The sequence below is a fragment of the Magnolia sinica genome, chromosome 19 (genome assembly GCF_029962835.1).
Source record: "Magnolia sinica isolate HGM2019 chromosome 19, MsV1, whole genome shotgun sequence".
NCBI lineage: Eukaryota > Viridiplantae > Streptophyta > Magnoliopsida > Magnoliales > Magnoliaceae > Magnolia > Magnolia sinica.
The window spans coordinates 4,831,170-4,850,625 of NC_080591.1; positions in this window are offsets into that span (position 1 = coordinate 4,831,170).

A 19,456-nucleotide genomic window follows, 5' to 3' on the forward strand; every position below is an offset into this window, starting at 1 on the left:
CCATAACCTAAATGTTTATAGTCCGCACCTTTCATTGGTACACTCACTACGAACTCGGTTCGTACACCACGTCTTTATCTACGGCACAACGGCTACCTAAACATTGAAATAGGTTAGCTATTTCACCGATTCCTCTATTTGGATTCTTAAAACGAGGTTAGGGTTAGGATTTCTTACCCAAATTGAAGCTAGAATTGACAGTGAAGTGACGGTGGGGTGGTGATTCAACATGAGGAGCAGTGGGAATGAATCTCAGTAATGAACTCCTGAACTCTCTCTCTTCTCCTCACTCCTTTCTCCTCTTTTCTCTCTTTCTCTCTCCTAGGGTTAGAAAAATTTGTATGGAATTAGAGAGGTGTAGGTTAAGGTCCTTATATAGGCCCAGAACTGGTCCAAATGGCCCCAGGGCCATGGTATACTTGGGTTATAGCCCAAAGGCGACTTTTTAGGCCAACGGAGCTCATCCAGAGGTCCATTGCTCACATACGGTTTGGAGAAAATTTCTTGACCATGGATCCAAGCCAAGTTAAGGTTTCGGTCCGATCGGATTAGTGGATCGACCATGGAAGACCTGTTTCAGCTCAACGGTTATCGTCTCTTGATCAGGGCCACAAGTATACCAATGGGTGCAGAAAAATTTTCCTGATCCAATGGTGTAATTGGGTTAGAATCTGATGGTCTGAAACCTTAAATTTAGTCTGCAAGAAAACGGCCCAATTCACTTAAGTTTGAGTTCATTTTCTAAAGATACTCACGTTTCTCACATACTTCGCTCCAAGCTCAAGTTGTGCATTTCTAGATACTATTTGGACTCAATTCTCATGATGGTTGTCAAGCCCAGTAAGGTGGTCATAACCCTATAGTTTCGCAGTCATCGAACTTTCGATGCGCGGTCTAGGCCCGATACGGAGTTTTAATGCGCTCCCAAGAGCAAATAGGTTTTGAGATTGATCCTAGGTTTTTAAGAAATGTTAAGTTAGTGATTCTAATAGTTTTGGTCTTGCAGTTCGTATAGAAAGTGTTTCAAGCTAATTCACTGATTAATTTAGCTTAGTACTTAATTAATTTTCGTCTAATTTCTAAAGGATTCGATCATTAAGGATTCCTGCCTAAAGTGGTATTCAGGTCTTTGTATGAATTTTTTGAGACGTTACACGTACATAATGTGGGCCCCACCATTTAATGACATGGATAAAAATATAGACAACCAATGTTCGGTGGACACATTAGAACGTGTGGCGCATGCAATACCCCGTGCGGGTGCCTAGAGAAAGTCTACTTGTGAGGTTTGCTTACTCCACGCGCGCTCTCTTCACACGCACTACATGTGCTTACCTGAAAATTTTATGAGAAATTGAAGCCATTCAAAATGTGGAGCCCACCATTGATGAAACTTTGGAATCTCCAATCACCATAAGTACTTACTTTCACGTTGAATAAGGACCACTAATAACCTTTTTCAGCCATCTATGTTTTCCATATAGCGCTAGCCCACCTTATATTGACTAGCCTGATTATCGTACCACGTAATATCCACGTGGGGTCCACCATATGCATTAATAAACGCAGTTTCCGTGTTTGCACATGTGCTGCGTGTAAAGATCTGAGTGGAGATGGTGTGTGCGCAGGGAGATTACCATCCGATTCGACTCGTGCCCAATCCGATTTGACTCGGTTTTTCTGACCGAGTTGGACACGGATCGGATCAGGCAATACAAATTTTGGCTCAGTCCAAGTCAGGTAACCCGGACTCGGTCCCGGATCGATCCGAGTTCGGGTCAGGTCATTGAGATTTCAGATCGGATCGAGTTGGGCCAAATCCGATCCAACTCGGACCAATGCCCAGCTCTAAATGTCATACAAACACAATAATAGCCTCCATATGCTAACTAGTTAGACTTATAATTATTATGTGTGAACATTACTCTTTAAATATATTTATATGTTAGGTTTTTTGTACAAATAGCCTTGTGGTTGTGGTATGATGTGGTCATGCCTTTATTTTTTCATTTTTTACCTCCATGGTTTTTTAGCCTTAGCGGTACTTTTTCATTTTTCTAAAGTTGAAAATGCCCCTCATACAATATTAGCTTGTCTATGAATGAGAAAGTATTTTGAAAAGGAGGCGTAGGCCACACTAAAAATAAGGATTTGGCCCACCCCTTAGCCGATTTAATTCGTTCTTTTTAATCGAATAGTTGCGAACCCACATAAGGGTTTTTCCAGTTTTCTATTTCAAGCTCTCCATGGCCTGCAACTACACTAATGTCATGCATTAATTCTGAGTTATTTTCTCCAATGTGGTCCATCTGTGATCAGTCGTTCCCTTAAACTTGGGCCTTAGACCTGAAATTAAAACTCTTTACATGTGAACGAGATTAATTTGCTTTACAACAACCCAATGGGCCCACATAAAATGTGAATGGGTTCAAAGGCTGGGCCCTTGCCACACGAGGACCACTCGATCATTTCCTTCTTCCTTAGTTTTGTTCACTTGGGGGTAGGAGGATGTCACGCCCCGAAATACAAGTACAGTATGTGCACCCTTAGACCTGAATTTCGGCCCATGACTTGTACACTAAGTGTACTAATTTCATTTAATTATACAATTATTCATCTACCTAGTAACTCTACCGTAGATCTACATTCCATTCATACTCAACAACATCTCAAAAAAATAAGAAACGATCATTTATTCCAATAATCAATCATAAACATAACTAAGGACCCTCCCATTCGGAGGTCTTATGAGTGAAAAAAATATGTCCAACAACTTAAAGAATTGATTAACAATCCAAGAAACCAAATATAATTAAAGTAAAAATATCATGATTAGTCTAAGGCAATAACTTCTTCATCTATCAAGTAGAGCCACGTGTCCCTTAAGTCCTTTCCGGCTCGACCACGTATTCCTATTCTTGAGCCACCCACTCACCCACATTCACATCTATATAGTTTTTCCATCAATAAAAAGGATAAGCTAGCCAAGCCTAGTGAGAATTCCCGACATGATTCTTTACATCAAATTATAATAGAATGCCAATAATCATACACAACATCAATTTAAAAAGAAATGCAAATGAAATGCATCAATGCATCAAGTGGGAATCCGTCCACTTGCTTGAGTTGAAAACCCGTCAACTCGCATCTGCCCCTTAGTAGGCTTCTACCATCTGGTAGGCATAGGCAAAACCCGCATCTCCTTGAGTAGGCTTCCAGTAGTATAGTGGGCTTTTGGCAACGATTCTACCATGATATACCATCTAGGGAGGTCCCCCAAGAATCAAGCACATGTTGTGCATACAATTGATAAATGCACCATGAAATCATGAATCATGTATTGAATAGGTTATTTCAATTATTACTTTTGAATCAACATAGTCTAACACATTAATCAAATCATATCATTGTTAGTACAGAAATCACAGTCCTAATTTAAATTAACTAAGAGTACATGATAATTAAATCATATCAATTAAATCATGGCAATTAAATTAGGATAATAATACAACACATCAAACAATACATCTATTTTAACTTGATGGATGGGAAACACATCGGGATCACTCACCTTGATGTGGTGGAGATGATTCCGTGAACCAATGGTTTAAATTGAATTAGAACTTCCTAAAATCACATAAATAAGAATTTTTTTTAATCTTATGATTACACATAATGAATAAAATGTATGATTTATTATTTATCATTTATTTAGGTCGATGTTGCCCATCCAATGGTCTGATCATTCCAAAATTTGAGGCCTTGATATATCTTAGCCTTAGAAATCATATGGTCAATATGGATCAAATCTAATTAAACTAGGCGATCCCACACCAATCTCTATAACAAGAGATTTCGCCTAAGATTTACTATTTTCATCATATGTATCAATAGGTCGATGCGATGAACATGTAGTCAATCCAACTTGTTCATTGTATAGATCCTAAAGAATAATTTTTAATTATAAGAAAATAAAATTAAAATATCCATCACTAACTTATATCAAAGGCGACTTAAAGTTTCTTCATTTCTCTCTTGCCTTTCCACTAAGAAATATTTTGAAAATGGGAGGTTTTTTTAAAAAACTTCGAATCCAATTCTAGAAGTTTCATTAACAACCAAAGATATGGCATGGATTTAATGATATTGAGTGGTTAAGATTCAACTCTTCCAAGTACGATTCCAAGTTCTCCCTCGTAACAACCCACCAACTAGAAAACATACGTAAAGACTGCCTAAGGATGTATTTTGATTTAATTAGGGTCCAGAGACGATGGAGAACATCCTATATGGATGGTTGAGATTAAATGGATGAGCTTAACCCAATAGAAAGTTATGATTAACTAATGAATGACTCAAATTAAACAACAGGAGTTTTTCCCAAAGATAAAGGAGAGTCTATCTTGAATAGGGATGAAAAATTGATTGTTTCCGTTTCAAACTTTGTTTGTATTGGATAAAACTAAATTTTAGGGAATTGTTTCAAAGAAATTCTTTCATACATACATATGACTTTCAATTGATGACATTCCTTAACATGTTATGAGAAATCCACTCCACCCTTTTTTTTTTTTTACCTTGTCATGTTAATATATGGGTCCAAAAATGAAGTATAACTAGTACTCAAGTGGCCCGTTTGATTATATACCGTGAGTAACAAGAACTATCATTGAAACTTCTCTTATTATTATTATTAATATTATTATTATTATTATTATTATTATTATTCATTTTTATTTTATTTATATATTATATTTATTTATATTTTATTTTTTACCATCGTACTTTACACATGTGTGCACACGTGTGGAGGATGAAAACATTAGGTGACGTGTGTGGATGAAACGGTGGATCCGTTTCCTACTATTAATGTTCTCCCCATTTTTTCTCTGTTATTATACAAAAACTGGATGTTTATCTTCCTTTGTGTTTTATTTTATTTTTAGATGTGAGACCTACAACGATATGGACCAAAATCCACTCCATTCATCAATTTTGTTATATTATGTTGGGTCATTGGCCCGAATATAAGATAAATTTGAATTTTAAGTATACCACATACCATATGGTGTGGATGACAAGTAGAAGGTGGTTTCTAATTTTTAAAAAAAAAACAACTCAAGTCTCTCTGTACTTGGAGAGCCATGAGAGAATAACCCTCTCACATCCTCATTTTTCACATAAAACTTTGGTCTTTCATATCTTTTAATTGGACCTTCCGAATAAGGTGAAATTTTAGTATAGTCCTTCATTTTGTATGATCTATAAATAGACTAAATTTGAAACTTGATCTCTTATGGATGACCGAGATGCCTATTTAATGGTTCAGGACTATTTGTAACTCAAAACAATGTTTAACGACATCCTATGTAAAAATTAACCAATAGTTTTGATATATACCCTATGATCTCCCTAATAAATGGTTCATTTATACATTTGGATGACCCAGTTGGCAGATCGGACTGTGATGGATGATTAATTGATGGTCTAAATTTTAAATAAGTAGATTGTTAAAATGTTAATCATATTTATGGGTTATTGTACTGTCATTTTTGTAAATGAATACGTATAAAGTAGTTTTTGGATGCGATATATGTTAGAAATGTATAATGTTAGATTCAAGTTATTGGTTCACAGGTGTAAAATGTGTAGACCATGATTTTGACGGTAAATTAAGCATGTTCACAATTGACAAATAATATGAACAGATCAGAATGTTAATTTGACATGTGTACGAGTGGATATAAAGATCTGGTAGTTACTATTCTTTGATCAAGTGGTCCAAATTTAAAGCGGTCGGTTAAATATCCTCATCTAGTGATAAATAATTGATTTAACGGTCGGTTTGATGAACTGGTGAGAATTCTAAGGTAGTTAGGGGTTTGTCCTATTAATCAACCATTGAAAAATGCTCCCTATGGTTAGATTCAAGTTAAACTATATAAATATTAATGGATTACAAGTGTAGAGTTGAACAAGTGTAATCGTACATCCTTATGTATAGGTAAACTTGCACCAAAAATTTTGGATTGTTACAGAGGATGTGAGAAGGATATTGGTTTTTTTTTTTTTTTTGGTTCCATTCCTTCTTCTTTCTTCCTTTCTTTGTTCCTTTATGTTGTAATTGATGAATTTTTGTCAAGAAAGAATGTTATAATGGATGAATTTTATAATGTATGAATGTTGTAATGGATGAATGTGACAAATGTTAGAATTGATGAATATTGTAATAGATGATTGTTGTAATGGATGATTTTTTATAATGAAAGAATATTGAGATGGAAGTATGATGTAATAGATGAATATTGTATGGTGGATCGCCAATATTCACTGTGTATCATCAATATTCAGTGTATCATCGATATTTAGTGTGAATCGTCAATATTCAGTTTGGACCACTGATATTCATTGTAGATCGTTGATATTCATTATGGATCGCTGATATTCATTATGCGCCACTAATATTAACATTAGACTGCTGATATTATCTACAGATCGCTGATATTTTCACTGTAGATCACCAATAATCACTATAAGTCACCGATCCTACATAAACGACCATAACTCCCTTGTAACATATCTGATTTAGGTGATTTGGTACTCGTTGAAAAAGTAATTTAATGAACTTTTAAATGAACTTGGAATCATCTAATTTTGAAACCATTTGATTACCCAAAAGTTGGCTCAAAGTTCATCATTCACTATGGGTCGTAGATAATCATTATGGGTCACCGATCCCACGAAAATAGCTATAATTCCCTCATTACATGTCTAATTCAAGCGATCTTGTACTCACTAGAAAGATAATTTGATAAACTTTCAAATTAATTTAAAATCATATTATTTGGACACCATTTGATATCCCAAAAGTAGGCCCAAAATTCATTATTTACTGTAGATCGTAAATAATCATCGTGGGTCAACAAATCCCACGAAAACAGCCAAACTTCCTCATTACATGTCTAATTTAGGTGATCTTATACTTGTTGGAAAGATAATTTGATTAGCTTTCAAATGGATTTAAAATCATCTCATTTAAAAATTATTTGATTATCCAAAAGTAAGCCCAAATTTCATCATTTACTATGGCCTACAAATAATTACTATGGGTCACTAATCCTACAAAAACAGTCATAACTATCTCGTTATATATCTGATTTAGATGATCTTGTACTTGTTAGAAAGATAAATTGATTACATTTCAAATAAATTTAGAATTATCTCATTTAAACATCATTTGATTACCCAAAAGTGAGTCTAAAGTTCATCATTTACTGTAAAACATAGATAAATTAATCATCATTTGTTATTAATCCCATAAAAATGACTATAATTCCCTCGTTACATGTCCGTTATGAGTGATCTTATACTTCTTGGAAAGATCATTTGATGAAATTTTAAATGACTTTAGAATCATCTCATTTAGACACCATTTGATTGTCCAAAAATAGGCCTAAAGTTTATTATTCACTGTAAACTATTGATTTAACAATTGACCGTTGATATTAATTGTGGCTCACTAATATCAACAATGGACCGAAAATATTAACAGTGGACCACCACACCCTCCTTTCTTTCATAAATTCTCACCATTCATACTCAATAGAAAAAATAATAATTATAAAGGAAATCAAAAAAGGAAGAATGGAACCAAAAAACACTAAGGAAGAAAGAAACAGTCAAATGCTTCTCATACGGCAAGGGCCCCACATTTGGAACTCATTCACATCTTATGTGGGGCCCACTGAATTATCATGAAGAAATCCAACCTATCCACATGTAAAGGATTTTAATTCCATGTTATCAAACCAAGTTTGAGAGCAAAACTCATCACAGATGGATCACATCGGAGGAAATGGTTCAGAATTAATACACAACATTAGCGTACGTACGAGCTAAAGAAAGCTTCAAAAAAAAAAAAAAACACCTTAAAAAACCCTTTTGTAGGTTCCGGACTATCTGCTTAAAATAAATAGATCTGATCGGCCAATGGGTGGGTTGAATCCTTATTGTTTGTGGACCCCGTGTCCCTTTTTTAAAAAAACTTTTCTCCTTTCGATATAAGAGGGCATAGGGGCATTTCTATCCTCAAAAAAATAAAAATAAAATGTACCCTCAAGGTTAAGAAAACTTGAATTTAAAAATGAAAGACTAAAACCACAACCACATCATACCATAGGGCTATTAGAACCAAAAACTCTTCTATATTTAGAAAATAAATATAAAAATAATAATAATAAATTTATACTTCAAAATTCCTCAGCCATTGCTTTTATTTTTTTCCTTTACAATGGAGATTTCAAAATTGCTGAGCCCATATGTACAACATATAAGAAAACCAACATGATTATTAGGCAAATAAAAAATAGAGCAGATACAATTGTAAGCTGAGCCAATCATATATACAGCAGATGCAATTGTAAGGTGTGTGTGTGTGTGTGTGTGTGTATAAAAATTCTAAAGTGACCCAATCCATAAAAAATAATATCCACCATTGAAAATATACAAATCCAGGTTTAGCCCATATGATGATTAAATCAGCCTTATTTTTTGTTCATGCAATCATAAACACGGTGAAGTGCATATCTTGTTGGGGATTTTTGCTGTGGAATCACACAGATCTAGATCTAGGATAGTAATCCAAGAGCACCAAGTAAACATAAAAGAACACAGATTTAACATGGAAAATCCTTTCGGGAAAAAACTACGGCACAAAGCGACAGATCTCCACTATGAAAGCACAATTACAAAGAGAGAAGACTTACCCGATTCGAACAACCTCGAATCTCACACTTGTTACACCCTTTGATAACCCTAAAACCCTTTAGAATACCTTTAGAAAGCCTTAGAATACTTTAGAATAGCCCTAGGGACCCTGTTTATAGTTTAGGAAACTTCACTTTCGCACCCTTGCGAAATCGCCTCAGATTTCCACAGTCCACATAAGATCCGGACTCGAATCTGCGTAACCTCGACTAGTCGAGCCGAGGCCTCGACTGGTCAAGCAACTCGGACACCCAAAACCTATGCTCGCTGGACTTTGAGTCGAGCAAGTCTCGACTAGTCAAGCAGCTCCCTCGACCGGTCAAACATACCAAAAAATAAGATTTAAGACATCAAATGCAATATATCTTGGATGGCATGGATGTTATACAAATACCACATGGACCTTAAAGAATTGATTTTTACTACTTTTTAAAGAAAAAATTAAATAATCTAATCATCCCAACATAATTTGGTGAAATGTGAATATTTGAGGAACTTTGCAGTAAAATTCCTTTAAAAAAATTAAAACGATATTTATATTAGTTCTATAGCGAGTTATATCAAAAATCTAAAAATATCATAAGAAATTAATTGCCGCCTTTAAATTGCCAAGAACATGATTGCAAGTTTGCCACCGACAATGATCTCACGAGGAACTTCGTAAAATTATTAAAATTCAACAAAGACCTGATGACTCCACGTATTGATGTTGATTGGGTTACGACTATTTACTGGCGTCAGTACCGGAGGATTTCACGAGGATGAGATCCAGTAAATCAATCAGTGCTCCACCCTGTCTGCATCAGGCAGATTCTAAACTTAGGCGAGTGACATTATGGGGAACAATCGAGACGAGAAATCCCACCAAATCAGTCATAGTACGTTTAAAATATGAAATAATTATAGCTAGAGCATTGGATGCTCCTCAAACAAAAAGTAAATTTTTTTTATTTTTAAAGAAGAAGAAGAAAAAGAAAAGAAAACAAAGGAAGAAATCATTGACAGTGTACAGGAAAAGGGAGACATATCATAGCCGCTACTTGCGGACGTGCAACGTGCAACGCATGGGGGAGATTTTGCACGACATCTTGTTCATTCATATGACTCTTCCCACTACTATATATTAAGATACTTCTCAAACAGTATGTTAATCCGGAACTGAGGTAGACCACACCACACCATGTGAATTAAAGGTTTTAGGCATATTTTATATTGTTTCCTTTGGTGAGGCCCACTTGAGTTTTGGATGAGTGTGATATTTCCAATTAAGACTTAAAATGGGTTGGCACGCCTGATGGACGGCATAGATCTAGGAGTGGATTAGGTGCAACCCTGACGGGTAGTATATCTACTCATTCCATCCATTTTTTGACTAAAAACGAAAGAGATCCAAATCTCAAGTAGACCATGTTTCATATTATAAGAAACAGTGGTCATTAACAGTAAAATCATTTTACCCCAAGGCTGTGTAACTTTATCAATAGTTGGATGGAAAATAAACATCACAGTAGGCTTTTGTAAAATAAATATTATATTGAGCTTTAAAAATTTTTACTGGTGGGCATTCAATCACCGGTGTTTCATGGTTCATTTAGATCTACTTCAGTTTTTGTCTCAAGTTCTAAAATAATCTCGAAGTACGGATAAAAGGTGCATTAAAATTATGACATTAAAATCATTATAAGTTTATTCACTTTTCCTCGCCCACATGACTCAATTTTTATGTGCTAATAATGCCCAAGTGTTTATAAACTCTTTGAAATTTATTTTTAACATTTTATTATCAAAAAACTGATTTTTAGGGTAAATCATGTTAAAGTTAAGAAAATTACAAAAATAATAATAATAATTTAGCATTTCAGAGAGTTTTCAAGAAAAGAGAATTAGGATTTTTTGTCAACCATACAATCTTTTCTTAATAATCGATTGATCATCGCTTTATACCATAATTTTTTTCCACAAGAATTTTCAATATAAAAATCATATATTTTATAGATAGTTGTTTGAATTTTTCATTTGCTTATTTATTTCAAAGCATATTAAGTTGCTTCCACAGGAGATTCTCCAATGCAACGTAGATATGTAACACATACATCAAGGGTCTATAGTTAGAGCCGCATCATCTCGCCCAGTTTGGCTGGTGGCCCAACACCGCCCACTTGGTGTAAAAAGTTGTATGAGCCCACCCACATGATGTATATCTTTTATCCACACCGTCCATTCATTTTGCTCAAGTGGCTAACACCCTAGGAAACTGTAATTGAAAACTTCTTAATTAGGGAAGAATTGATAGACAACACATACATCATGGTGGGTCCCACCATGTGTTGTATCCACACTATCCATCCATTTGGAGATATCAATTTTGGGCATGATCCAAAGAATGAGTCATATCCAAAGCTCGAGTGGACCCCACCGTAGAAAACAAGAGAGAGAGTGACGCCCACCATTAAAAATTTCTAAGGGCCACAAAAGTTATCGATCAAGCTGAATTTTGTTTTTTCCCTTCTTTCATGTCTATCTTAACTTATGAACATGTTGGATCACAAGTAGCCATCATGGAGGACCTTAGGAAGGTTTCAACGGGGAGCATCACTCTTTCCACTGTTTTGTGGTGGGGTCCACTCCAAATTTAGATATGACTCATTCTTTGTCTCATGCCCTAAAATGATCTCTCCATATGGATGGTTGGATGGATGGATGGTGTGGATACAATACATACATTATGGTGGGTCCCACATAACTTGGTGACCTCACTTCAGTGGCAAATCTAGCTACTCAACCTCTTAGTATCTAATCCACGCCCATACGATGCGTCATCTTTACGCTAGACCTGTTCGGTCAGGCGGCGGATTAGGTGCGGCTTGGGCCTCACTCAAAACGGTGCAGCCTTTATAGCAGGGGGCACATTGATGTATTTATTCTACATCCATTCTGTCCATCCGTTTTTACGGGTTATTTTATAGCATGATCCTAAAAATGAAGCAAATCTAATGGTCAGGTGGATCATACCTTACCAAACACTAGTGATTGAGCATTAATAGTTTTTTACAGAGCTGATATTTTTTTCCCTCCATTCAGGTTTTTTTTACCTTATCAACATGTTAAATAGAAAATAAAGGTTATGGTGAACCTTTGGAAGTTTTTAGAAAGTTTTTAATTGTGGGCATTTGATGACCATTGTTTCCTATTGTGTGGTCCACTGAGATTTATTTCTGCTTCATTTTTGAGACCAAGTACTTGAGTGAGCTGGAAAAACATAAGGGCATTATATATGGAAAAACATAATTGTATACCACACCTGCTATACAGATGGTGTAGGTACGAAATCGAATTGCGTACTTAGTTACTCGGTATGCTTCCATCCTACTGAGTAAACTCAGTTGGGCCCACTGTTAATGTATGTGGTTTATCCACAGTCCACCCATTTTTACTGATAGTTTTAGGAGTTGATACGAAAATTGAAGTGAATCCAAAGCTCAAGTGCACCATTACACAGGAAACAGTGTGGAATAATGATTTCCACCTTTGAAATCTTCTTAGGGTTCAAATTAATTTTTATTTGTCATCCAACCTGTTCATAAGATCACAAAGACATGGATGAAGAGAAACCACAAACATCAGCTTGATCCAAAACTTCTTTGGCCTCCAAAAAAATTTCAATGGTAGAGGTTCAATCAAACTGTTTCCTGTAGTGTGGTCCACTTGAGATTTTAATTTTCTTCATTTTTGAGATCTAGTCCTAAAATTATCTTTTAATATGGATTAACGGAGTGGATAAAATAAATAAATAACAGTGGACCTCACACACTTTACTCAGTACGCTAAGGGTACTGAGTTACTCAGTACGCAATCCGCTTCTTGTTGGTACATGATGCTCCTCGAGCTCTGAATTGTAGTTCAAAGGAGATCAAAGTCACATTGCCCCCAAAATGATGTATTTATTATGCACCCACTGTTCATTTTTAGAGATCATTTTAGAGCATGAGCTAAAAAATGAATCATATCCAAAGTTCAACTAGACCACACCATAGATACTAGTGTGGATAATGAATTTCACCGTTGAAACATTCGTAGGGCCCACCATAATGTTTATTTTCCATTCAATTTGTTTATAAGGTAAAAAAAACCTGGATAAAGAGGAAAAACAAATTTCATATTGATTCAAAACTTCTGTGACCCCCAGAAGAATTTCAATGGCAGACATTCAATCCCCTTCTGCTTTTTGCAGTGTGGCCCACTTGATCGTTAAATCCGTCGTATTTTTCTTTTCAAAAATTACCACAAGCTCATAAAATGGATGGATGGTTTGGATATAACATATACCTCATGATGGGACCCACAGAACTTGCTGACGTCAATACAACAGCTATATAGCTGGTGTGTGGTACACAAGCCAATCCGTTTCGGTATATATGTAGAACACATACATTAAGGTGGGCCTCATGGTAAGCGACTCACCTACTAAGCTGTCACAGTGCGTGCAACAGGTAACCTTGTGGGACCCACCATGATTTGTACGTTACATCCACTCCCACACCCTAACGTGAGAATGAGATTTCAAAAATCAGGCTAACTCAAAATTCAAGGGCCTCTCTGGGTCGTTGAATACCGTAGCAATGCTGGGTAAAAGTGACATTATTAGCCCTTTTCTTGGACGGGGTATGGTCATCTGTCCAATCATAATAATCCTTTTCAATCACAGCAGAGACTTTCACTGTGCTCAAGTGTTTTTATGTAACGTAGTTCTATAGGCCTAATCATAATGTATAAGTTTAATCCACACCAATAAATTCATCTTGTCGAGATCATTTTATTGAACACGTGCCATTGAAAATTTCTTAATGTCCACAAAAGTGTTGGACCAAGTTGATATTTGTGTTCTCCCTTCATCCAGGTCTGTGTGACCTTATGAACAAGTTAGAAGGCAAATAAACATCCCGGTAGCCCTGCAAAGGTTTCAACAGTCCTCTTCATTGTCCTCATTACTTTCTATGGTGTGGTCTACTTGAGCTTTAGATCCTTATTTTAGGACTATGGCCTAAAATAAGATTACAAAATGAATGGCCAAGCATAAATAACATGCATATCCATGATCACAGGTTGAGCTGCAAGGGTGGCTGATAATGATAATTATTACCTATTTACGGCACTTTAAGTTATGATTGTTAAGTGCTAATATTCGAAATAGGCCCACACCATGCAGAACAATGGGGATGCATGACACTCTTCGTTAAAACCTTCACGAGTCCACTGTGATGTTTATATCCATCCATCCCATTCATAAGGTGAGTCCGGCCCACCAGCATGAAGGGATGCAGATTGCCAGCAACACCCAACCACAAGAAGTTCCTGCAAATCTAAAGTTAGGCGGGCCCACATGACATTTGTAAGAAACCTTTGTCCATCCAAATCTAAAGTTAGGCGGGCCCACATGACATTTGTAAGAAACCTTTGTCCATCCATTTTTCTAGCTCATATGAGGAAATGAGCTCAAAAATGAGCAGGCCACGCAACAAGAAAAAGCAGGGAGGGAAATGCCTACGGTTGAAACCTTTCATGGGGTGCCTTAGTGTTCATGTGCCATCCAAACCTTTCAATAAGACCATTTCCTCTTAGATAGACTAAAAAATTTTAAAAAATTAGGCCAATACAAAATCTGTGTGGCCCCACAAATGTTTTAACAGTGAATATGTTTCCTATCACATGGCCAACTTGAGTTTTGGATAGCCTCATTTTTTTGACCATATCCCAATATGAGATGGCAAAATAAGTGGACGGGTGAATTTCTAAGAAACATCGTAGTGGATCCTACCTAGCTTATGATGAACCGAGGGAAAAAAAAACTTCTTCTCAAGTTTTAGATCAGCTTCATTTTTGGTGGGCTTGTGCCCTAACATAAGCTGGCGCAAATGGTGCACGCAATGGAGGTCTCACACACATGAAGATAGGCCCATGGATCTTTCTTAGGACCTGCTGTTTTATAAAAATTCATATATTTCAGTTCCTGACACCAACGTAGAGATGATATAATAACTCCGTTGAATTCATCCATGACGAGATTAGCTAAGACCACGTGGATGTACATGTCAGCTAATGTACACATATGCCAACATGGCAGACAGGTGAAATTTCCAAGCCATCCCTACCTGACCATGGTAGCTAGGGAGTCTATATTGGCAAGAATGTCCATGTTCTCTGGACCTACTCTAGACTACATAGTATCAAACTTTCTCAATGCTATCTCAGGTGACCAGAATGGCTCCTTCGACTTTTCAGATACTACTTTTCTTGACCTTTGTTCACACCATTACATGGTGTGACCAAAATGGCTCCTTCAACTTTTCAGATACTACTTTTCTTGACCTTTGTTCCCACCATCACATGGTAGTATGGTTGACAGAGGAGGGGATTTATTATAGCCTTGCGGTACACGGTTAGGGGTTAAGGATATACAAGGAATGTATACAGTTGCTTGTACCCGTGCAGTGGTGCAGCGGTACACACTAAGGGCAGCGTATGAAGGTGGGGGCCATGAGATGTTTGTGATAAATTCACCCTGTTCATCCATTTTGCCAACTTATTTTAGGATATGAACTCAAAAACGAGGTAGGTCTAAACTCAAATAGGCCACACGACAGAAAACAATGGGAATTGAATGCGGAAACATTCAAGGGGTGTTTGGCGCATGGCACTAGATGGGATTAGGTGGGATGGAATTGCATTTGGTCTCGTGCAATTCCATCTAGCATTTGGAGAGGATGGAAAAGGTTAAGATTAAATTATGAACTCAAAAATGAGGTAGATTTAAACTCAAATATCCACGCCACCGGAAATAATGGGAATTGAATGCAGAAACACTTATGGGTTGCTGTAAAAGCTTTTTTTTTGGAAAGCGGATTCCTGATGACCGAGTTAAAGCTTGGTAGAGCCCGCCATGAAGCTTGTGAGAGATCCACCACGTCCATCCATTTTGGCAGCTCATGTTTGGCAGATCCAAAATTCAAGTGGGCCACACTACAGGAAAAATGAGGAGGGAAATGCCTACTGTTGAACCTTTCCATGATGTTTACGTGCCATCCAAACCATTCATAAGGTCAATCCCACTGGGATGAAGTGAAAACATGGAAACATTAGCCTGATACAAAACTTTTATGACCCCACGAATATTTCAATGGTAGGCGCTCAATCCCCACAATTTCTTATTGTGTGGCCTACTTGTATTTTGGATCAACCTCTTTTTGTCCCATATCCTAACTTAAGCTGGCAGGGTAGATAAACCGGTGTGCATTTCTCGCAAACATCACAGTAGACCCCACCAACCTGATACAAAACTGATGTAAAACTGATGTGGGAGTTAGGAAGGTCCCATCGGCAGGCATCTCAGTCTCAACTTTTTCCGTTTATCTGGCTCACTTGAGTTTTGGGTTGACCTTATTTTAAATGGGCCCACGCCCTAACATAAGCTGACGCAAAATGGTGTTGAGTTAAAAAGGTACGGGAAAGAAAAATGGTGAATGTAATGGATCACTCCAACAAACTGGGAAAAGGCTATGCATAAAAACCGTAGCTAAAGTATTATGGCTACGGTTAAAGTCTGTAGCATGACCGTAGCTATTGATACCGTAGCCATAGGTCTGAAAGTTATAGCTACAGATTTAATCCGTAGCCATAGAAACAATAGGTACGGATTAAATCCGTAGCATAATTGCCATAGCTGTAAAGTATATACAGCTACAGATTATATCTGTAGCTAAAAGTACAATGAGAACTGTAGCAACAGGCTCAAATTAGCAACAGCTACGGTTTCTAGATATATAGCTACGGTTAATAGCCGTAGCTAATGCCTATTTTTAAAAATTAATAATAATAATAATATAATAATGGCATCTCTTACCATTATAGTACATGCTCTGATAAATCAACTCATATAAGCTAATATAGATAAATACTTCATAGCTAAATCATTCATTCATTCAATCAAACACAATCATTCATTTTAATTCATTCACAAAAGTTCAATGCCAACATAATAGTTATATGTCGATTTAAAGTTCTCATTGATAGAAGATCCAATGCCTTCTCGCAGCCAAATAGCTTCTCAACAATCGCAAGCGAGAACTCCAAGGATGTGCCTCTGCTAGTTATTAATTTACTATCAACTAACAACATATTCTCAGCTTCGCTTTGATCCGAAAGCTTACTGCACATGGCTGAAAATCAATTTCATCATACAAACAATGTAGTCATATGAAAAAGCTATGCCCCAAAACTGAATAACTAAATTATAGAGAAAGACGACGATGAGATGACATAAAAAAGAAGGACAATACTCGAGAGCATACACTGATCTTCTCATTTCTGAACAAGCAAAATCTGCAACAACTGAAGATAAAATAAACATTCAGCTATTCAAAATACTAACTAATATAGGTATAGCAATACCAACTAAATTTGCAAAAACAGAATAGATTAACCATTTCATCTAAACTCAGCCGTTGAATTGGGTAGAGTCATTCACATGGTTAAGGTGTCCATTAGTAAAAGTTAAGGTGCTTCAAAACTCCCACCTCTAGTGGGAAGAGTAATGCCTTTAACCAAGATCCACACATGTTACCCCAAACATTTTCCAACTATCTAACTTAAATAATAAATCATGAAGTCAAGCTGAGCTTACAAGCTTTTGAATTATGCTTGACAGTAATTTAATTCCAATTCCAACCCCAATCCGAGTCCGTTGATGAATATGCACAGCTTGGATTGGCTGATGCTTCCGTTACCTGTTGTAAATGACATAAATAAATAAATAAATAAATATATGAGAAGAAGAGGAACAACAACAAATTTCAATAAAGATAGGCCTAACACCAAAGTCACTCTTAGCCATTGGTGTCGAGTTTCAATAGAAAGAAGATAACAGAAGGAAAAAAAATCAACAAGGTAAGAAAGATGGTTTTAAGCAAGATAAAGCTAGACAAAACAGTTTCTTCATACTGTCAGTTTGTAACCGGCATTAACTTTAGTTAACTTCCAGCTTGGCCTTATTGTAGATAGCTTTTCATCTGATCAGCTAAATGTAATTAATCTATGTAAGATGACTCTTAACTGGATTTCACATACACTCAAGCAGCTTGTCATTAGAAGAAACGGAATATCAACTCCACCTAGTTATCTATATAAGAAACCCTCCATTTCAAATAAATATGGCCATGTTAAACACGCATGGGACATGTAGACAGCTATTGAGGCAAAAATTAGTTTATCTTTTTTTTTTTTTGTTATTATATAATTATAATATGTTTGTAATTTTCTAAAATTGTTATCTATCAATAATACCATGTATTTGTATGTATGGATTGTGAGAAAGACACCAACAATCCTTTTGCCAAATGTTAGCTACCATGAAAAAACCCTCTTTGCAAATCTGCTACCAAATCAAACTAAACTAAGAAACATGAAAAAAGAATTTTTATTCAATGATAATAATAATAATACATTACCCCTATGCAACATAGCCTTTAAATGGGCCATATCTAACCCAAACAGCCTAGAATTGCAATGTTTTTTTTTTTTTTTAAAGAGAAGAACTCGAGGCCAGACAAGCAACAGCAAAAGGCAAGCTAAAGAAGAACAAGACAATCACAGCCCTTCAGTTGAGGGCTTGTAAATAAGTAGTTAATAATAGAAACCGAAGAATGGTTGATGTTCATCTAATAAAAGGTCAAAGATTGGATGGTAGGATCTTCCAATAATACTTTGGGGCATTGTCCATCAGTGGTGGGTCAATTAGATTAACAATCTGAACCATGGATGCATGGGCCCTACTTGTGCGAACTGAAGAACAAGTATAGTGTGCATATCCCATGGTCAAGGATCATATATCCTTGATTCGTGTACCCAGGATCATATATAAGAGAGGTAAAATTGACATGGGTTGCTTAGCTAAGTGTCTTCTTTGTGGTATTTCTATCTTAAAGGGTTGCAACTTAATTAGAAGTACTATAATCACGTGGATGAGAAAGTGTTAGTACCACTAGCAAGTGCTATAATCTCTTGGATGAGAAAGTTTTAGCACATAATTATACTCCATGTAGTAAGAAGTGGTTGTGGCTGTGGGAGTAAGAGTAGCAACAAAAGGTAGAATTAAATATGTTATGTTAAGATCCAACTGATCTAGGAATCTAGACTCTTAAACAGCAGATTTATGTAGAAGATTCATGCAATTGACAGTTCATTCTAGCCTATGTAGAGTTTGTTTCCCATGATCTCAATAGTGCATCAATGTTGCATCTGGACCACCATTCATACATGTAGACACACGACAATCAAAGTTGGGTCAAATACTTGTTGATTGATAATGAGGCCCCAACGGCTGTTAGATCAGCCCGTGGGGCCTAATAAGCAGTATGATCTGTTTATGGATCCACTAGTAGCATATGCAGTTAGTTTTGTTGTATATGTTGATTCATCTATGAGGCCTGTGAATGCAATTAGTTGAGTAAAAGTTTACATCGTGGGCTCATATGGATCCATAGGGCCACACATTTGGGTTGTTTAGCACAAATAGTGGTCGTTTGGGTCCATATGAGCCCATAGTTATGAGGCCAATATATAGGCTTGTTCATCTATAGGCTAACTCTCTCTAAACTAGGAATAAAGACTAAGAAAACTAGTATGTGGATATAATTTG